General features: G+C 37.8%; 1 long non-coding RNA gene across 2 annotated transcripts in view; it reads right to left on the reverse strand.

Moving 5' to 3' along the window:
* The window catches only part of LOC150025127 (uncharacterized), a 28,497-nt gene extending 10,430 nt beyond the window's left edge, over window positions 1-18,067 (reverse strand). Inside the window, exons 1-2 of one of the 2 annotated variants that reach the window (XR_016515760.1) lie at window positions 17,587-18,067; window positions 16,572-16,822 (exon numbers count right to left, since the gene is read on the reverse strand). This is a non-coding gene — a long non-coding RNA (uncharacterized LOC150025127). Of the gene's footprint in view, window positions 1-16,571; window positions 16,823-17,586 lie in introns of those variants that run through there. The other variant, XR_016515759.1, reaches the window with a different exon arrangement.
* Window positions 18,068-20,354: the final 2,287 nt, after the last annotated feature.

Consider the following 20,354-nt stretch of genomic DNA (forward strand, 5'->3'; position numbering starts at 1 on the left):
GATCCTCCTAAGAGCTATGGTGATCAAAAAGTGCATGGTGTGTATGGAAGTGGGAGGTTCGGCCAGCCCAATGAGAGGTGAAGGATGTGAAGATTAGAGCCTAGAATCTAGGTAGAAGCAAAACTTGGCACAATATGGGCAACATAACTTTACTCACAATAATCTTGAAAAATACAAGAGATGACTTTCCCTTTTATAGGCTATAGGGTCGTGAAAGCTAAGCTAAGTCTAAATGAAATGATAGCAAAATGAAATGCAAAATGACAAGGCACATGGCACATGTGCTCATGACCGTCCAAGTAAAACAAGCTTCTAGAATATTCACTCATTTATGCTTTCTAGCACTACTCTAATTACTAAGCACCCCTAATGGGCCTCCATGTAACATGTACAAGGCTTTCTCTCTTCCATCCGTGGCTTCATCCAATTGGGCGTGAATGTGCTTAGCCATTGACCTTGTAATAGGGCCTAGACGGTCTAGGTCTCCTCCTAGACGCTCCATGTGTAGCCTTCCCTTATCACGTCCTAGACGCTCCTTCCTTGAGTCTAGACGCTCATCACTGTCTAGCTTTGGGTCTTGGCTTCCATGGTGAGATGTGCTTGGCCCTCCTCCATCATCCCCTCCCCCCTGGAAAGGATTTGTCCTCAAATCCAGCTCGTCATCGTCATTGGTACCTACAAATGGAGAAAGATCAATTACATTAAAAGTGTCATGTACTCCATATTCAAGAGGTAGGTCCAATTTATATGCATTGTTATTGACTCGCTTGAGGACTTGAAAGGGTCCATCACCTCGGGGACTTAGTTTGGACTTCCTTTGAGTTGGAAATCTATCTTTGCGAAGGTGAAGCCAAACTAAGTCTCCTTCCTCAAAAATTATTTCTTTCTTCCCTTTATTGTTGTATTTTGTATACTTCTCATTTTGTTGTTGTATTTGGAGTTTAATCTTCTCATGCATTTTCTTCACAAAGTCGGCTTTGATTACTCCTTCCTTATGCACAAATTCTTGTGGATTAGGAAGAGGCAACAAATCCATGGTGTGAGAGTATTAAAACCATATACTACTTCAAAAGGAGAAGCATTAGTAGTTTTGTGAACTACTCGATTGTAAGCAAATTCAATGTGGGGAAGATACTCATCCCAAGATTTATGGTTGCCCTTCATGATAGCCCTAAGCATAGTCCCAAGAGATCTATTGACTACTAATGACATAGTGTCCTCCTTGCGCTCTATGTTGACATTGGGCATAGATGGATGAGAGTTCTTGATCTTCTTGATAAAGCTCTCTTATGTGATCAAATCCAAGAATTTGGGCACCCAATTTTTAAAAGAGTGTATGCCGCCTTGAAAGAGCATCGGCCACTATATTGGTGCTTCCTTTCTTGTATTTGATTACATAAGGAAATTGTTCAAGAAATTTCATCCATTTAGCATGTCTCTTGTTGAGCTTGTGTTGGCCCTTTAAATATTTTAAAGACTCGTGATCACTATGGATGACAAATTCTTTGGACACAAGATAGTGTTCCCAAGTCTTTAGGGCTCGCACAAGTGCATAGAGCTCTTTGTCATAGGTGGGATAGTTGAGGGTGGCACCATGGAGTTTTTCACTAAAATATGCAATGGGGTGTCCACCTTGCAACAATATCGCACCTATGCCTACCCCTGATGCATCACATTCTATCTCAAAAGTTTTGGAAAAATTTGGGAGAGATAGAATTGGTGCATTGGTGAGTTGAGCCTTTAGCCTTTGGAAGGCTTGCTCATGCTTTTCATTCCAACAAAATGCAACATCTTTTTTAAGAAGTTCATTCAAATGAGAAGCTAGACTAGAAAAATTAGGCACAAACCTTCTATAAAAGCTAGCTAACCCATGAAAACTTCTTACATCACTTACATTTTGTGGAGTGGGCTACTCTCGGATGGCTTTGATTTTCTCGGGGTTTACATGCACCCCCCTTTTGTTGACAATAAAACCTAAGAAAACTACACTATCTACACAAAAGGTACACTTATCCCTATTGGCAAAAAGGCTATTTTTCCTAAGCACTAGAAGAACTTCCCTAAGGTGACTTAGATGGTCTTCTAGGGTTTTACTATACACTAGGATATCATCAAAATAAACTACTACATATTTACCTATGCAATCTCTCAAGGTGTGATTCATAAGCCTTATGAATGTACTTGGGGCATTAGTGAGCCCAAAGGGCATCACCAACCACTCATATAATCCAAATTTGGTCTTAAAAGCGGTTTTCCACTCATCTCCCTCTTTGATTCGAATTTGGTGATATCCACTTTTAAGGTCAATTTTGGAGAATATGGTTGAACCATGTAATTCATCAAGCCTTGGGATTGGATGCCTATACTTGATGGTGATGTTGTTGATTGCTCGACAATCACAACACATGAGTCATTTTCCATCCTTTTTGGGCACCAACAAGACAGGTACAGCACAAGGACTTAGGCTCTCTTGAACCCAACCCTTCTCCAACAAGTCTTGAACTTGTGATTCTATCTCCTTGGTTTCCTCGGGATTTGTTCTATAAGCGGGCCTATTTGGTAGGCTTGCCCCCGGAATGAAGTCAATTTGATGTGCTATACCTCTAATGGGAGGGAGTCCAATAGGCTCCTCATTAGAGAATATATCTTCAAATTCACTTAAAAGATTTTCTATTGGAGGAGGTAGATTCATAAGTTCACTACTTGTGACAGTGCATGTAAGTGCTCCTTTACAAAAGATAAGGCTTGGTGTTCAACAAGAAGCAAATTTTCTAAACCGTTTTCAAAAGGTTTTTCTTGTTGAGCAACCTTGTGGGAAGGAACACTCTTCTCCCACGCCTTCTTATCCCTAAGGATTTTCTCTTTTTCTAGCGCTCTTTTTTTTTTTGTTTTCTTCATCCTTCTTATGCTTCATTTGTATTTGGTCTTTCACCACTTGAGAATGTGGTAAAGGACTAAGTACAAATTTCTTATGTTTGTGGGTGAAGGAAATCTCGTTAGTGAGACCATCATGCAAGGTTTTCTTGTCAAATTGCCATGGTCTCCCTAATAAGATGTGACAAGCTTCCATAGGCACTACATCACATAAAACTTTGTCTTTGTAGTTCCCTATGGAAAACTTTATTTCCACTCGCTTGTCTACATTTAGTTCCCCATTTTCATTAAGCCATTGAAGTTTGTAAGGTTTTGGATGAGGAACCACTTGTATTAAGCTTTTCCACCATTTTAGCACTACAACAATTACAACTAGATCCACTATCCACAATGAGGGAACATATGTTTTCTAAAACATTGCATCTTGTATGAAATATGTTCTCTCTTTGTGTTTCCATGGATGTGCTATGGTGGTTGTTGAGGGTTCTCCTAATCATAAGCAATTCTCCCTCTAATGGAGCTACCCTTTCATCCTCTCCCCCCTCCTCTCTCTCACTAGGCTCATCCTCGCCACTAGTGTATTCATCTACACCCTTAAGAAACAAAGTCCTTTGGTTTGGACATTGTGCTTGCACATGTCCTCTACCATAACACTTGAAACACTTAACATTTCTAGCTCGGATGGGTGGGGTGGAGGTGTCTTTGATTAAGGGTTTGGTAGGTTCTTTTGATGTGCTACCCTCCCTTCTAAACTCTTTCTTGGGGTAAAAGTTAGAGTAGGAACTCACCCTTTGACTTGAAGTTTTGCGCAAGTTTTGTTGTTCAACATATAGAGCTCCATTTTCTGTCTATACTCTTCCACACTCATTTTTTTTGTTGGAGTCTTTGGAGCTTGTCCATCAACTCCCTATGATAGTAGGAAGGTATGTGGCGGCGTCTTAGGGCTCCCCTAAGGTCATTCCAATATGTAATGGGAGGTTCCCTATGAAGACGCCTTTCTCTTTCGAGAGAGGTCCACCAATACATGGCGTTCCCTTGGAAGCTAAGTGTGGCTAAGGGGTACCTTACGTTCTTCACTCACCCTATGGCAAGCAAAGAGTTGTTCTACTTCCATCTCCCAATCTAGGTAGGTTTCTACATTCTCTTTACCATGGAAGTGAGGTAGGTCTACTCTAGTTTCCCTTGGCCCCTCTTGCTCCCTTTGCCTATTCCTTCTAGGGGGTGGATGGTAATAGTCATTAATTCTAAGGCTCCCTCCCCTAGAGACTCATTACTCCTAGATGCATGAGTATGAGTTTTTATTTTTATTTTTGTGATTTCTCTTCTTGGGCTCTAGCCAACTTATTAATCTTAGTCTCATTCTCCAATTGTCTAAAAGAAATCATTTGCACAACTTGTGAAACTTCTTTCAAAAGAGTTTTAATAGATTTTACTTCACTTTCAATAGACTTTGGAGAGTGAGGAGAAGAAGACATGGCTAAAGTTTTGTGTATACAAGTGTTTTACCTTGAGAAAATTTAGGAAAGTCAAAGAAGGTAGTTTTCCAGGTAAGGGAGGTGAGTCACAGAGGACTACTTAATTACCAAGCCTTTGCCTTGGCCAAAAACTATCCCTCAATGTCTTCACACAAAGCTTTCTCTTAGTAAACCACTTAGAACACAATTAAGTTGAGAAAACAAATGCAAGAAAATAATGTAAGCTAACTAACTAACAAATCTAGACGGTTTTAGAAAAGCTTAACAAAACAACCACACATACAAAGCGTCACTAATTAAGCAAGCAATGTAATTAAAAAAAAAAATCAACAATTGCTAATTAAAAACTCTACACTAGTCAGCCCTAGGTGAGGCTTCTTGGACATTTGGAGCCCTTGAAGACACACTCACCGTCTAATCACGTAATTAAAGAAATAATTAACACAAACTAAGTTGTCAAGAAATTAAAGAAACTCCCTTTGTTGATCCTCTTTTTGCTATTGGCACTTCCTTGGTTGTCTTGGTTTGTTGGGCCCTCCAAGTGTTTGTGATGTTTTTATAAGTGTTTGATTCTGCCTTTGTCTTTGTTCCCCTTAGAATGAAGGTCTTAATTCTCTAATTCCAGCACCTATCAAGAAGACTAGACCTTACCCAAGTCAAATTTCCACTCAATTAAGCACCAAAAGAGAATAAATTCCAGCACCAAATTTAGAGGTCAAAGAATAAAAGCAAGAAACAAATTAATTGAAGAAAACAGTACCACACAATTGGAGTTAGATTGTGACAACTAGAAAGAGTTCCAAGAATATTAAACAAGCAAATAAAGGTACTCAAATAAGGTAGGCACACAAATTGAATCCTAAGAATAGCACTAGAATTAGATTACAAAATAAAAAACAGCACCACTGAAAAATTGTTGTGGGCCAGAAACGTGTTTTTCCCCAATTTATGCTGAGCTGTGCTTTTTAGATTTGATTCTGAAATTTGATATGCAAGATATTAAAGATCTTAGCTAAAATCTGACGTTGGAATCACTCAAAACGCATGAACCATTTTTTTTTAATAAATTTTTCAATTTCAGTGTTCAGTTACGCCAGCTGTAGCGCCCAGATTTGCACACTTATTTTAAAATATTTATCATTTTTTTTCTGTTGACTCTTTTGAGCTAATTCTTTTTTTTTTGTCTTTTCTATAACACTCTAATCTTGCATATTCCAGAGAATCAAAATTTTTCTATGAGTGAAAATATTTTTCTGGAACAAAACAGCCAGCACAGAGAATGTGAAACAGGGATTCTGAAAAAACTGGAAAAAAACAGCAAAATACCAAAATTTAAACATAATGGAATTAAGAAAAGGAATTTGTGTAAGATCTAAACACAAATATGAACTCAAACTAAAATTAAAAGGCACCAAAAGATCTGAAGAACAGCAGATTCAAAGCAAATATAGATACCCAAAATCAAGAAACAATCAAGCCAAACAAAGGACTACTATAAATTGATGACATTGTGGATGAACATGACTTGACAAAACATATATGGATTCAGAAATTAAAGACTCAAAGAGCATAATATGAACCAAATAAAAGTGCAATAAAGACTCAAATTCCTAAAAGAAAACAGCAACTCAAAGGTGTATGGAATCCTATCACAATTTGCACAAGGATTGTTCAAGATCAATTGAACAAAGTGCACCGGTTGGATCTTCCAAATAACACACCAAAACAAATTTAAATTTAAAAAACAGCAAGACAATTATGGAAACAAGATGAACAACATGAAATAAAGAAGAACTAAAAATGAAAAGACCAAGAACAACTCATCTTTGAAGAACCCATGCTCATGATACCAAATGAAGGCAAATTCATGAAGTTCTTCTTAGAATCATGTGAAAGATGGTGCGGAAGCCATGGATGTGTATGTGCAAGATCCTCCTAAGAGCTATGGTGATCTTGAAGGTGCATGGTGTGTATGGAAGTGGGAGGTTCGGCCAGCCCAATGAGAGGTGAAAGATGTGAAGATTAGAGCCTAGAATCTAGGTAGAAGCAAAGCTTGGCACAATATGGGCAGCATAACTTTACTCACAATAATCTTGAAAAATACAAGAGATGGTCTTCCCTTTTATAGGCTATAGGGCCGTGAAAGCTAAGCTAAGTCTAAATGAAATGAGAGCAAAATGAAATGCAAAATGATAAGGCACATGTGCTCATGACCGTCCAAGTAAAACAATCTTCTAGAATATTCACTCATTTATGCTTTCTAGCACTACTCTAATTACTAAGCATCCCTAATGGGCCTCCATGTAACATGTACAAGGCTTTCTCTCTTCCATCCGTGGCTTCATCCAATTGGGCGTTAATGTGCTTAGCCATTGACCTTGTAATAGGGCCTAGACGGTCTAGGTCTCCTCCTAGACGCTCCATGTGTAGCCTTCCCTTATCACGTCCTAAACGCTCCTTCCTTGAGTCTAGACGCTCATCACGGTCTAGCTTTGGGTCTTGGCTTCCATGGTGAGATGTGTTTGGCCCTCCTCCATCAGTAGGGGTGCGGATATTAAATAAAAAGGTGTGAATGTATTAGAGAGAGTCACATTGTCCACGTGACTTAAGTAGGGGGTGTAGGTGTCATATAGGAGGTGCCAAAACTAGGAAGGAAGTCACACCTTGCTCATGCTCTAGTTGGCGCCATTTTAGTGTCATTTAGGGGGGAATTTGAATTTGATTTAGCTTCTCATTTCAGCACTTCTTAGGCTATAAATAAGGTGCTTGCCTTTGTAAAATTCAGAATTGGAAATTAAATGTAGAGAAACTCTACTCAAGTTTTGATGGAGGAGGGCCAAGCACATCTCACCATGGAAGCCAAGACCCAAAGCTAGACCGTGATGAGCGTCTAGACTCAAGGAAGGAGCGTCTAGGACGTGATGAGGGAAGGCTACACATGGAGCGTCTAGGAGGAGACCTAGACCGTCTAGGCCCTATTACAAGGTCAATGGCTAAGCACATTCACGCCTAATTGGATGAAGCCAAGGATGGAAGAGAGAAAGCCTTGTACATGTTACATGGAGGCCCATTAGGGGTGCTTAGTAATTAGAGTAGTGCTAGAAAGCATAAGAGAGTGAACATTCTAGAAACTCTTCTTACTTGGCCGGTCATGAGCATGTGCCATGTGCCTTGTCATTTTGCATTTCATTTGGCTCTCATTTCATTAGGAATTAGCTTAGCTTTCACGACCCTATACCTTGTAAATAGGAAGGCCATCTCTTGTATTTTGCAAGATTATTGTGACTAAAGTTATGCTGCTATTTTTGTGCCAAGCTTTGCTTCTACCTAGATTCTAGGCTCTAATCTTCACATCCTTCACATTTCCTTGGGCTGGCCGAACTCCCAACTTCCATACATACCATGCACCTTCAAGATCACCATAGCTCTTAGGAGGATCTTGCACACACACATCCATGGCTTCCACACCATCCCTTACATGATTCTAAGAAAAACTTCATGAATTTGCCATCATTTGGTATCAGAGCATAGGTTCTTCAAAGATGAGTTGTTCTTGGTCTTTTCATTTTTAGTTCTTCTTTATTTCATGTTGTTTATCTTATTTCCATAATTGTCTTGCTGTTTTTTACATTTTAATTTGTTTTGGTGTGTTATTTGGAAGATCGAACCGGTGCACTTTGTTCAATTGATCTTGAACAATTCTTGTGCAAATTGTGATAGGATTCCACACACCTTTGAGTTGCTGTTTTCTTTTAGGTTTTTGAGTCTTTATTGCACTTTTATTTTGGTTCATATTATGCTCTTTGAGTCTTTAATTTCTGAATCCATATATGTTTTGTCAAGTCATGTTCATCCACAATGTCATCAATTCATAGTAGTCCTCTGATTGGCTTGATTGTTTCTTGATTTTGGGTATATATAATTGCTTTGAATCTGCTGTTCATTTGATCTTTTGGTGCCTTTTCATTTTAGTTTGAGTTCATATTTGTATTTAGATCTTACACAAATTCCTCTTATTTACATTGTGTTTAAATTTTGGTATCTTGCTGTTTTTGTTTCCAGTTTTCTAGAATCCCCTGTTTTACTTTCTCTGTGCTGGCTGTTTCGTTCCAGAAAAATATTTTCACTCATAGGAAAATTTTGATTCTCTGGAATATGCAAGATTAGAGTGTTATAGAAAAGACAAAAAAAGAATTAGCTCAAAAGAGTCAACAGAAAAAAAATGAAATATTTTAAAATCAGTGTGCAAAATGTGAGGCGCTACAGCTGGCGTAACTGAACACTGAAATTGAAAAATTTATTAAAAAAAAATGGTTCATGCGTTTTGAGTGATTCCAACGCCATAATTTAGCTAAGATCTTGAATATATTGCATATCAAATTTCAGAATCAAATCTAAAAAGCACAGCTCAACATAAATTGGGGAAAAACACATTTCTGGTCCACAACAATTTTCCAGTGGTGCTGTTTTTTTATTTTGTAATCTAATCTAGTACCATTCTTAGGAATTCTTTTGTGTGCCTACCTTTATTTGAGTACATTTTATTTGCTTGCTTAATATTTCTTGGACATCTTTCTAGTTGTCATAATCTAACTCCTTTTGGTGGTACTGTTTTATTCAATTAATTTGTTTCTTGTTTTTGTTCTTTGATCTCTAATTTGGTGCTGGAATTTATTCTCCTTTGGTGCTTAATTGAATGGAAACTTGACTTGGGTAAGGTCTAGTCTTTTGATAGGTGTTGAAATTGGAGAATTAAGACCTTCATTCTAAGGGGAAACAAAGCCAAGGCAAAATCAAGCTTTCTTGAAAACACCACAAACACTTGGAGGGCCAACAAGCAAAGACAACAAGGAAGTGCCATTAGCAAAAAGAGATCAACAAAGGGAGTTTTCTTAAATTCTTTGCAACTTATTTTTGTGTTAATTACCTCTTAATTACGTTATTAGACGGTGAGTGTGTCTTCAAGGGCTCCAAGTGTCCAAGAAGCCTCACCTAGGGCCGACTAGTGTAGAACTCTTTAATTAGCAATTGTTAATTGTTTTTAGTTGCTTTTCTATTACTTAATTAGTAACGCTTTGTATGTGTGGTTGTTTTGTTAAGCTTTGTTAATTAGTTAGCATACATTGTTTTCTTGCATTTGTTTTCTCAACTTAATTGTGATCTAAGTGATTTACTAAGAGAAAGCTTTGTGTAAAGACATTGAGGGATAGTTTTTGGCTAAGGCAAAGGCTTGGTACTTAAGTAGTCCTCTGTGACTCACCTCCCTTACCTGGAAAACTACCTTCTTTGACTTTCCTAAATTTTCTCAAGGTAAAACATTTGTATACACAAAGTTTTAGCCATGTCTTATTCTCCTCACTCTCCAAAGTCTATTGAAAGTGAAGTAAAATCTATTAAAACTGTTTTGAAAGAAGTTTCACAAGCTGTGCAATTAATTTCTTTTAGACAATCGGAGAATGAGAATAAGATTAATGAATTGGCTAAAGCCCAAGAAGAGAAATCACAAAAATCACAAAAATAAAAAAAAAACTCATACTCATGCATCTAGGAGTAATGAGTCTATAGAGGAGGGGAGCCTTAGAATTAATGACTATTACCAACCACCCCCTAGAAGAAATAGGCAAAGGGAGCAAGAGGGGTCAAGGGAAACTAGAGTAGACCTACCTTACTTTTATGGTAAGGAGAACGTAGAAATCTACCTAGATTGGGAGATGAAGGTAGAACAACTCTTTGCTTGCCATAGGGTGAATGAAGAACGTAAGGTACCCCTAGCCACCCTTAGCTTCCAAGGGAACGCCATGTATTGGTGGACCTCTCTCGAAAGAGAAAGGCGTCTTCATAGGGAACCTCCCATTACATATTGGAATGACCTTAGGGGAGCCCTAAGACGCCGCCACATACCTTCCTACTACCATAGGGAGTTGATGGACAAGCTCCAAAGACTCCAACAAAAGAACATGAGTGTGAAAGAGTATAGGCAAAAAATGGAACTCTACATGATGAGAGCATCCATTAGAGAAAAGGAGGAGACCACAATAGCTAGGTTCCTTAGTGGCCTATCACTTGAGATAAGAGATAGGATAGAGCTCTTACCTTACCAAGACTTGAATGACTTGGTTCAACTTTGCATTAAAGTTGAGCAACAAATCTTACGCAAAACGTCAAGTCAAAAGGTGAGCCCTTACTCTAACTTTTATCCCAAGAAAGAGTTTAGAAGGGAGGGTAGTACATCAAAAGAAAAACCAAAAGAATCTACCAAATCCTTCACCAAAGAAACCTCCACCCTACCCATCCGAGCTAGAGATGTTAAGTGTTTCAAGTGCTATGGTAGAGGGCATGTGCAAGCACAATGTCCAAACCAAAGGACTTTATTTCTTAAGGGTGTAGATGAATACACTAGTGGCGAGGATGAGCCTAGTGAGAGAGAGGAAGGGAGAGAGGATGAGAGGGTAGCTCCACTAGAGGGAGAATTGCTTATGATTAGGAGAACCCTCAACAATCACCCTAGTACATCCATTGAAACACAAAGAGAGAACATATTTCATACAAGATGCAATGTTTTAGAAAACATATGTTCCCTCATTGTGGATAGTGGATCTAGTTGTAATTGTTGTAGTGCTAGGATGGTGGAAAAGCTTAAGCTACAAGTAGTTCCTCACCCAAAACCTTACAAACTCCAATGGCTTAATGAAAATGGGGAACTACATGTAGACAAGCAAGTGAAAATCAAGTTTTCCATAGGGAACTACAAAGACAAAGTTTTATGTGATGTAGTACCTATGGAAGCTTGTCATATCTTATTAGGGAGACCATGGCAATTTGATAAGAAAACCTTGCATGATGGTCTCACTAACGAGATTTCCTTCACCTACAAGTATAAAAAGTTTGTACTTAGTCCTTTACCACATTCTCAAATGAAACAAAAGAGGGATGAAGAAAAAAAAAAGCGCTAGAAAAAGAGAAAATCCTTAGGGATAGAAAGGCGTGGGAGAAGAGTGTTCCTTCCCACAAGGTTGTTCAACAAGAGAAGCCTTTTGAAAACGTTTTAAAAAATTTGCTTCTTGTTGAAAAACCAAGTCTTGTCCTTTGTAAAGGAACACTTACATGCACTGCCACTAGTAGTGAACTCATGAATCTACCTCCTCAAATAGAAAACCTTTTAAGTGAATTTGAAGACCTATTCTCTAATGAGGGTCCCATTGGGCTCCCTCCCCTTAGAGGTATAGAACATCAAATTGACTTCATTCCGGGGGCAAGCCTACCAAATAGGCCTACTTATAGAACAAACCCCGAGGAAACAAAGGAGATAGAATCACAAGTTCAAGACTTGTTGGAGAAGGGTTGGGTTCAAAAGAGCCTAAGCCCTTGTGTTGTACCTGTCTTGTTGGTGCCCAAAAATGATGGAAAATGGCGCATGTGTTGTGATTGTCGAGCCATCAACAACATCACCATCAAGTATAGGCATCCAGTCCCAAGGCTTGATGATATGCTTGATGAATCACATGAGTCAACTCTATTCTCCAAAATTGACCTTAAAAGTGGATATCACCAAATTCGAATCAAGGAGGGTGATGAGTGGAAAACCGCTTTTAAGACCAAATTTGGATTATATGAGTGGTTGGTGATGCCCTTTGGACTCACTAATGCCCCAAGTACATTCATGAGGCTCATGAATCACACCTTGCGAGATTGCATAGGTAAATATGTAGTAGTTTATTTTGATGATATCCTAGTATATAGTAAAACCCTAACCATCTAAGTCACCTTAGGAAGTTCTTCTAGTGCTTAGGAAAAATAGTCTTTTTGCAAATAGGGATAAGTGTACCTTCTGTGTAGATAGTGTAGTTTTCTTAGGCTTCATAGTCAACAAAATGGGGGTGCATGTAGATCCCGAGAAAATCAAAGTCATCCGCGAGTGGCCCACTCCACAAAATGTAAGTGATGTAAGAAGTTTTCATGGGTTAGCTAGCTTCTATAGAAGGTTTGTGCCTAATTTTTCTAGTCTAGCATCTCCTTTGAATGAACTTGTCAAAAAAGATGTTGCATTTTGTTGGAATGAAAAGCATGAGCAAGCCTTCCAAAGGCTAAAAGCACAACTCACCAATGCACCAATTCTATCTCTACCAAATTTTACCAAAACTCTTGAGATAGAGTGTGATGCATCGGGGGTCGGCATAGGTGCAGTATTGTTGCAAGGTGGACACCCCATTGCTTATTTTAGTAAAAAACTCCATGGTGCCACCCTCAGCTATCCCACCTATGACAAAGAGCTTTATGCTCTTGTGCGAGTCCTAAAGACTTGGGAACACTACCTTGTGTCCAAAGAATTTGTCATCCATAGTGATCACGAGTCTTTAAAATATTTAAAGGGCCAACACAAGCTCAACAAGAGACATGCTAAATGGATGGAATTTCTTGAACAATTTCCTTATGTAATCATATACAAGAAAGGAAGCACCAATATAGTGGCCAATGCTCTTTCAAGACGGCACACACTCTTTTCAAAATTGGGTGCCCAAATTCTTGGATTTGACCACATAAGAGAACTTTACCAAGAAGATCAAGAACTTTCATCCATCTATGCCCAATGTCTACATAGAGCGCAAGGAGGGTACTATGTGTCCGAGGGATATCTTTTTAAAGAGGGAAAACTTTGCATTCCCCAAGGAACACATAGGAAACTCCTTGTCAAGGAATCACATGAGGGGGGACTCATGGGCCATTTTGGAGTTGATAAGACTCTAGACCTTTTAAAAGCAAAATTTTGTTGGCCACACATGAGGAAAGATGTCCAAAGACATTGTTCTAGATGCATATCATGTTTAAAAGCCAAGTCTAGAACAATGCCTCATGGACTCTACACCCCTTTGCCGATTGCAAATGCTCCTTGGGAAGACATTAGCATGGATTTCATTTTAAGACTTCCTAGGACTGCAAGAGGCCATGATTCTATCTTTGTGGTAGTGGACCGTTTTAGCAAAATGTCCCATTTTATTCCTTGCCACAAGGTAGATGATGCTCAAAATATTTCCAGACTCTTCTTTAGAGAAGTGGTGAGACTTCATGGTCTCCCTAGAAGTATAGTATCCGATAGAGATCCCAAGTTTATAAGCCACTTTTGGAAAACTCTTTGGGGCAAACTTGGAACAAGACTACAATTTTCAACTTCTTGTCATCCTCAAACGGATGGCCAAACCGAAGTAGTAAATAGATCTCTTGAGACTATGCTTAGGGCTATCATGAAGGGCAACCATAAATCTTGGGATAAGTATCTTCCCCACATTGAATTTGCTTACAATCGAGTAGTTCACAAAACTACTAATGCTTCTCCTTTTGAAGTAGTATATGGTTTTAATCCTCTCACACCCATAGATTTGTTACCTCTTCCTAATCCACAAGAATTTGTGCATAAGGAAGGAGTAATCAAAGCCGACTTTGTAAAGAAAATGCATGAGAAGATTAAACTCCAAATACAACAACAAAATGAGAAGTACACAAAATCCAACAATAAAGGGAAGAAGGAAATAATTTTTGAGGAATGAGACTTAGTTTGGCTTCACCTTCGCAAAGATAGATTTCCAACTCAAAGGAAGTCCAAACTAAGTCCCCGAGGTGATGGTTCAAGTCCTCAAGCGAGTCAATAACAATGCATATAAATTGGACCTACCTCTTGAATATGGAGTTCATGACACTTTTAATGTAATTGACCTTTCTCCATTTGTAGGTACCAATGACGATGATGAGCTGGATTTGAGGACAAATCCTTTCCAAGGGGGAGGGGATGATGGAGGAGGGCCAAGCACATCTCACCATGGAAGCCAAGACCCAAAGCTAGACCGTGATGAGCGTCTAGACTCAAGGAAGGAGCGTCTAGGACGTGATGAGGGAAGGCTACACATGAAACGTCTAGGAGGAGACCTAGACCATCTAGGCCCTATTACAAGGTCAATGGCTAAGCACATTCACGCCCAATTGGATGAAGCCACGGATGGAAGAGAGAAAGCCTTGTACATGTTACATGGAGACCCATTAGGGGTGCTTAGTAATTAGAGTAGTGCTAGAAAGCAGAAGAGAGTGAACATTCTAGAAACTCTTCTTACTTGGCCGGTCATGAGCATGTGCCATGTGCCTTGTCATTTTGCATTTCATTTGGCTCTCATTTCATTAGGAATTAGCTTAGCTTTCACGACCCTATACCTTATAAATAGGAAGGCCATCTCTTTTATTTTGCAAGATTATTGTGACTAAAGTTATGCTACCATTTTTGTGCCAAGCTTTGCTTCTACCTAGATTCTAGGCTCTAATCTTCACATCCTTCACCTTTCCTTAGGCTGGCCGAACCTCCCAACTTCCATACATACCATGCACCTTCAAGATCACCATAGCTCTTAGGAGGATCTTGCACACACACATCCATGGCTTCCGCACCATCCCTTACATGATTCTAAGAAGAGCTTCATGAATTTGCCATCAAGTTTAGAGAGAAATTGTGAGTTTTGTTGTCTCCTTCTTCCCTTGCCTTATCTTGTGTGCCAATGGAGAGCTTCAAGTGGCGGCAACCTTTCACTTATCTTAGAACAAGACTCCAAGTGGCGTGATGCAGTTCCAAATTCTCAATCCAGCAAGCTTCATCCAATAAATGTTCATTCTTTCATCTTTTGCAATTTCAATCGGTAGTTTGGCTTGTTTTAGTGATCTTCACCCTTTTCACCGTTTAGTTTTGTATTTCTTAGCTTGTTCTTCAATTTCTGTTTGGTGTTCTTGTGTTTATGTTTTCAATTGCGCCTTTATCTTGTTCCATGGAAGTGTACAAGAAAATAACACTCTTATTGAGTTTGGATCATCATTTTAGAAGGCTATGACTCCATTGATGACTCCTTAAGCTGCCTTGTTTCCATTTCTGTTTTCAGCTTATTGTCTTGTGGTTTTAATTTCGTTTCCTTTGTTTTTAAGCACTCATTGATCCTTAAATTGTTGTTAATTTTCTCATATAATGTTGTATTCAAAAGTTTTAAAGTGTCTATGTTCAATTCAACTCATATCACAAATCCTAGGCTTACTAAGGGACAACCAACCTAGTCGTTTACCAGACCGAGAACTATAATAATACAAAAAAGATTAGGGGTTAGGAGAAAGTGATAATAATTTACATAAAATGCTAAAAGCTTGCATTGAAGCCCAACCATTAGGATGAAGTTGAGTAGGAGCAATATTAAGAAAATTAAAAACGTCCATTTGAAAATCATTCAAAGGCAATCGAATATGATTGTCTCTAAAAAAAAAATTATAAAAAAAAAATCCACTACTATTGTTTTCTTTGCCATGGCAAACATTATCAGCATTCCCCACACGCCGAAACGAAATTATATCACTCTCAATATCAGAATAATAAATCTGAGAATTGGAAAGGAAACTACAAAGCTCATTAACGGAACTGTACCGAGAAAAGAATTCTCGAACCTTAGAATTAACCCAGTTATAACCTGGACACAAATTTTTCTAAGGCGCAATTCTTTCGAATCTTTGAGGAGCGTCAACAGTAGGGGCTTCATTCGAATCCTTCATACAAGAAGGAGTAGCAGAAGCAAAATTTGATTCAAGATTTTCTTCTCATCGTACCACTCGGCCAATAGATTCACCACCCGCGCTTGAAAAACCACTCAAATCGTCAATAGCAGAAGAAGAACTCGAAATAGACATGTTACTTTTAAGAAACAAACAAAACTTGAAACGTACTTGCTCTCAGAAAGCAACAAAACTCAAATAAAACCATAATAGGTTGAGTGAAAGACCTATTTATAACCCAAAACAAACCTTAGAAACTAAAAAGTCACAACAACTTAAAACCGTTCAAAAATGCATCATCTAACGGTTAAAACAACATTCTCATGTCAAATCACTTAGTCTGAGCAAAATAAATCACAAGAAACGAGGTATTTAATATTAAATCAAATCACATTTCAAAACTATTATATTATATTCAGACATAAATACTTTTCTTAAAACTTAAATAAAAGTCTTTATGCCTCGGGGGTTAATGTACTGGTAGGCTAAAACCGAGAGGTTAAGCCGAGAGCTAGATGTAAGAAATAACCGAAAGGTTATGTATAAAAGAATAAAACTAAAATATATATTATTATTATTATAACAAGGTCCAATTAGATAAAAGTCTGCGTTAGGGGTGCATAAATAATAAAATGGTGTAGAAAGAAAGTCCAAAGGTAAAGTGTAAGCCCATTAAAAAAACTGTATAAATAGGAGGTCAACACAAGAGGTAATTAAGAGTGATTTCTGTCTGATGAACATAAAACCATTTCTGACTTTGGCATCGAAGCGCCTTGCAGGTACACCCACCCATCTGTGTGGAGAAGAAGCCGAGAGCATCCAGTCCCAGGAATAGACGAGAGAGTCCAGCCCAAGAAGAAACCGAGAGAACTTGAGGAGTAACATAGAAAAGCCCAAGATTGGAAGATCTGTAAAAGAAGTTAGTTTGATCAACCTGTTCGAGTGTTCTTGGTCCTTGTTGTAAGAATAGAAACCAAGAGAAAAGAATGGTGAAACTACCGTAAGAGATGAGTTAAGAGATGAGTTAAAAAGACCAAAGGATGGATGTGAATGACAACTTGTCTATTAGTACAAGTTCCCGTCATCATCAAAGAATTTCTAATATCTTCTCTAAGTGCTACCTAAGTCAAAATTTTCTCCCTCGAGAGTAGTTATTTTTCCATTTTTGTTAATATCTAAAACGGAGTTAGTAGAGGAGCCTTGGAGTAGGATCCAAATCCAACTCACGATATTAACGCCCTATGTTCATCAACAAAATTCAATGCCCTGTCTTCAACAATAGGAACCGTACCGTTTCTTCTAGTTTGATCCAATCTTCTGTCTAGGATCTCTTGCTTAACATTTTCCCTGATTTTGTTCAAATTGGAGCTAAACAAATTTTCCCCAGACAAATTGCTAACAACTGTAGCATCTGGTACCCACCTTCTCCAACTTGTGTTTTTCTTCTATTACTCTTATGGTTCTAAACCAAAACACCACCAAAGCTTTCCTCACTATCAATCAAAGCCCTAACAACATTCCTAACACTCTTAACTGAAATTCAAAATCTTATATGATTTCAACATAACAATAAAAATCATGCACTGGAATCTTATTATTCCTAATAGCATTTTGTAAATTACTCTTTAAATTTTGGACCACAAGATTAAGCTAGTTAAGTAAAGGTGGTCACCATGTTATTTATCGCTCTTCCAGTCCATCCATTCTGTTGGTCCGTCACCGCTGCACTCACCCACGTCTGCAGGTTGCCCACTGTCTTGTATTTCAGCACCGCAATGACCGATAGCGAATCGTTGAGTCGACTCAACGCGTCGTCCAACTAGTCCTTACAGTCGGCGAGCGCACCGCCTTCGTCATGTCGAGTAAAGACTGGAGGTTCTGGAGCGACGCGCGGAACGAGAGGACGGGATGGCGACGAGGCAAGCGGCGGGGAAGCATGTGACATTGCAGACGAATCTGATGTACTCGGCCAAGTTGAGAAGTTGTTGTGATTCAGTGGTGCGGTGGTGAACAATTGATGCTAGAGCGAATGCGAAGGATAGAGTAAGGAAAATGATTGTGAAGGCGGAAAATGCGACGGTGATTAAGGGTTTTGAGATTTGGAATTTAGGGTTTGGTTTTGATTTCAGAGAATCCATCTTCTTTATTGCAAATTTCGGTCTAACTTTTTAAAAAACAGAAAAATTAATATAATAAAATATTTATTGCAGTTTATTAGAAAACCTTTGACACTTACTTCGTAAAATACATGTCTTAAGAGGGTTATTAAACCTCCACTAATAAATTCTTCTTAAAATTAATAATTTTTTAGTGTTATCTTCTTCATTTATTTATGTTATTTAATTTATTTTTAGTTATATAATGATATATTTTATTTATTTAATTTATTTATAATTGCAAATTAGTCTATTTTACTTATTTATATTATTTTATTTTAAATTATGTACTATTCTATTTTATTTAGTTATATTTATATTATTTAATTTATCTTCTATTGCATATAAGTTTTATTTATAAATTTACTAGTGTTACTAAAGAAATACATGTATAATTATTTATGAAATATTATTACTACATTAATAATTTTTTATACTGTTTTTTATGGTATTTTTTTTTCTAATTTGTAATATGCACCCTCATGATTAAATAAATTTTTTAGTGGTTAAATATTCATTCATCTTTATCTAGTATAAAAAAAACGAATTCTAATAATTAAAGAGCATTGTGCATATGTGAACATATATGTGCACATCATTATAACATTTTATTCATATTATACTACTAATTATACTATTGTTTCAGTAAGAGAGGTATTGAACTGTTTTAGTACAATAACATTCAATTATTGATCGGTGAATCATAAAAACTACATCGAATTACAAAACATTTTTTTATGGCATAAACCACAATTCTAATAAAAATCAGTTTGTGTGTAGTCAAAACAACAACTTACAGAATATAAAATTGTGGGACATATCCATGTTGTCATTTATATAAATTGAATGTCACAATATGATTTAATTTCAAACTATAATTCAAGGAGTAACATATAATTGGGTTGCTTTCAAATATTGTCAAAAATTTCAGTAGAAACAACATTTTTTGTCTTGTTTGTTACATTCCCATCTTCATCGAGAATAAAAATTCTCAATTCTTTCTTCTTTCTGACTTTAGATAATGGAGGAGGGCCAAGCTCACCACACTATGAAATGCCAAGCTCCAAGTCTAGACCGTCTAGAACCATGTGGGGAGCGTCTAGACCCAAAAGGAGAGCGTCTAGCACAAGATGAGGGGCGGCTACATAAGGAGCGTCTAGGAGGAAGCCTAGACCGTCTAGGACCAAGCACCTTCACGCACACATGGGTCAAAGCTACGGTTTGGAAGGAGAAGACCTTGTACATGTTACATGGAGGCCCATTAGGGGTGCCTTAGTAATTAGTGTAGTGTTAGAAAGCATAAACTTGTCTTACACATGATTTACCCTAGATTTTGTGCACATTCTAGAAGCTTGCTTACTTGGCCGGCCATGTGCCATGTGCCTTCTCATTTGCATTTCATTTTGCTCACATTTCATGTGTAATTAGCTTAGGATTTACGGCCTCCTTGGCTATAAAAGGAGAAGCCATCTCTTGTATTTTGGAAGATTAATGAGAGTAAAGTTATGCTGCCAACATTGTGTCATACTTTGCTTTTCCCTAGTTTCTAGGATCTAATCTTCACCTTCATCACCTACCATAGGGCTGGCCGAACCTCCCTACTTCCATACACATCATGCACCTTCAAGATCACCATAGCTCCTAGGAGGATCTTGCACACCTCAATCCATAGCTTCCGCACCCATTTTTCACATGATTCTGAGAAGAGCTCCATGAATTTGCCATCATTTGGTATCATGAGCATAGGTTCTTCAAAGATGAGTAGTTCTTGGTCTTTTCATTTTGAGTTCTTCTTTATTTCATGTTGTTCATCTTGTTTCCATAATTGTCTTGCTGTTTTTTAATTTTTACTTTGTTTTGGTGTGCTATTTGGAAGATCCAACCGGTGCACTTTGTTCAATTGATCTTGAACAATCCTTGTGCAATTTGTGATAGGATTCCATACACCTTGAGTTGCTGTTTTTTATTTTAGGTATTTGAGTCTTTATTGCACTTTTATTTGGTTTATTTTATGCTCTTTGAGTCTTTTAATTTCTGAATCCATATATGTTTTGTCAAGTCATGTTCATCCACAATGTCATCAACTCATAGTAGTCCTTTATTTGGCTTGATTGTTTCTTGATTTTGGGTAATTTTGCTTGATTTGAAACTGCTGTGATATTGATCTTTTGGTGCCTTTTATTTTTAGTTTGAGTTCATATTTGTGTTTAGATCTTACACAAATTCCTTTTCTTTAATTCCTTTGTGTTTATCTTTTGGTCTCTTGCTGTTTTTTTTTCCAGTT

This window comes from Phaseolus vulgaris, chromosome 9, assembly GCF_051622355.1.
Source record: "Phaseolus vulgaris cultivar YP4 chromosome 9, ASM5162235v1, whole genome shotgun sequence".
NCBI classification, from domain to species: Eukaryota; Viridiplantae; Streptophyta; class Magnoliopsida; order Fabales; family Fabaceae; genus Phaseolus; species Phaseolus vulgaris.